Source organism: Arachis ipaensis, chromosome B03, assembly GCF_000816755.2.
Source record: "Arachis ipaensis cultivar K30076 chromosome B03, Araip1.1, whole genome shotgun sequence".
Lineage (NCBI taxonomy): Eukaryota > Viridiplantae > Streptophyta > Magnoliopsida > Fabales > Fabaceae > Arachis > Arachis ipaensis.
Genome location: NC_029787.2, coordinates 130,396,569 through 130,399,202, shown reverse-complemented (window position 1 = coordinate 130,399,202; position 2,634 = coordinate 130,396,569).

Genomic DNA, 2,634 nt, shown 5'->3' with positions numbered 1-2,634 from the left:
GGGAGGTACTGATGAGTTCCTAAACTAGATGCTTCACCACCCACAACTAGAGTGGTCCTTGCTATGTCATCATCACTATCATCAGCTACCGTGGCAGGCTCCACATCATCATCATCATCATCATCATCATCATCATCATCATCATGCAGTGCATCCTCAACCCCATCCGATACTCCACCTTCTCCGAAAATTGAGACTATAATAAGAGTACTGAACGTCGCAATCGCAACCTCCCCCAAGGGTCCAGTCTCACCAACTCCTGCGTCACCACTGCGGTTCAGATTAGATGCAAAGGACAGAGATGCAACTAAAACTGCCTCATGTACAATCACTGGCATAGATGATGAGGCATCAACAGGCATGGAACTAGAGCAGGCTGGATGTCATTGTAGATTGAGGATTCCGGTTCGAACCTCCAGAACTACATACCACATCCACAAGCTTCGCCAACAGCTCTGGGGTCCTCATCTCAGAAAACTACCGACGACAATGGAACAGAACTTGTAAATCCTCGTAACTGCTTATAACGAATGAATCGTACTTCATATCATCGTGCAACACAGAAACTGGGATTCTATAGAATAACTTCTTTACCTGTTTCACGGCATGCAGTCCCAGTCTCTGGAGTATAGTTTCTGAAACTCAATGAAACTCGTCGAATGTTTGAGGAAAACACTCCGTGGGTCCTTATCAGTAAATTTAATTCCTAAACATGTTTTCTTCTTAATCGGCCTTCTATAGTGCACCAAAACTAAAAAACTCTCATAACTAGCCATTGTGAATCCCACTATGGTAAAAATTTCACATTCATCTCTTATTTATATACATTAGGCATATACTAAATCAAATTAACTCTTTTTGATTTATATATATAGTAGAATTCATACTAAATCGAAGCTAATAGAGTTGATTTACCATTAGTCACTGCCAAGTATAAATCGAATTTATATATAGTAGAACTCATACTAAATCGAAGCTAATTGAGTCAATTTACCATTAGCCACTACCAGGTATAAATCGAATTCAATGAATTCGATTTATTAAGGGGGCTAAATCGAAGCTTTTTTATTCGATTTAGTAGTGTGCATAGTAAATGATACCCATTGATTCGATTTACTAGTGTTGGGCCTAATTCGAAATCATTGAATTCGATTTACGTATGAACACGAAATAAAGTAATTCGAATCTTGTAGATTCGATTTACTACCTAAGCCTGTATTTCGAATTCATTGACTTCGATTTACATAGAAATCTAAACGGAGACAACTAGGTAACATTTTTTAGTTTGGAGAATTTTGGTCATTTTCAACTTGGTTTGGTTCATAGGGGTGAATTACCCTAAATATGTGTTGATAGGAGTGGCAACATGCATGGATACCTAATCTGATTCAACTCAGGTTGAGTCTTAACCCTACCTAACCAACATGCATCTTATATATGTACATGTTATATACTTATATAAAAAATATATTTCAAATGGATGTTGAACCAAAGACTTCTCACTAAATGCAAAAAATTCTTAGCCACTAAGAGAAGATCATTAATTAATAATTTAATATATTTGTTTATATATAAAAGTCAGTTTTATTTTAAATTATCATGAAGTTATATAATAATGTTGCATCTTTTTGGTAACTCCCGAATAGGGTCGGATACCCGCATGTTAAGAATGAGCAGGATTAGGGTTGAGATATTCTCAACTTGCGAGTAGAATAGAATTGAGTTTATATAAAAGTCTCAATATGCGAATATGATTAGGGTTTGATCAAACTCTACTCTACTCATTGCCACATTTGTGTGTTCATATCAGGACTCAAAAATAAAGTTATGTTCCAATTAAAGCTAATCTAATTTTAGAGAGGATTTATAAAAGATTACCATATTCAATAAAAACAATCCAAAAAATTATGTGGGTTAACCTATCCGACCTACTTGAGATACGGTATTATAGTTCGTACATGATCCGACTTACATGACAAGTAAGATATTTATCATCTACTACTTTAAATACTATCCACAGCTTAGCCACTACCATAACATAAAATAACTTCACAAATATAAGGAAGAAACTATCTACTACCACAAGTGAAGAGATATAAAAGTGATGTCCGAGTCATCACTTACTTCTATAAATATCTCATCAAACTCGAATATTTTTTAATCTCAATTTCGCTTAAAACTTACCTAAATCTCCTTCTAATTTATGCATTAAAGTTTTTTGTAGGTATCCACCACCATAATTCAAACAAGTTAAATAAATTACCGTGTCAGTAGATAAGTCAGAATTTTCAAAAAAAAAGAAAAAATTTAAACTTCGCATTCAGGTCCAAATTTACTTTAGTTTTAAATAATGCCTCAAATAGTATGTAACATGATATTTACACTTTTTTTTTTACGTAAATTTTTTTATTGATCTTTTTATTTTTTAAATTAAAAGTAAAATATATTATCTAAATAAAAATAATGTATATAATTCATTTTTATTTATGAGTTTATTTAAAATAAAAACTTACACATAAAAGAATGCTAAAATGAAATACAACTCTGGAATTAGAAAAAACAGGTAAAAAACTGATGGAGTGAGCTAACTTTCCCTCTTATAATAGTTTCGGGTTTCTAAGAAACGTATGCATT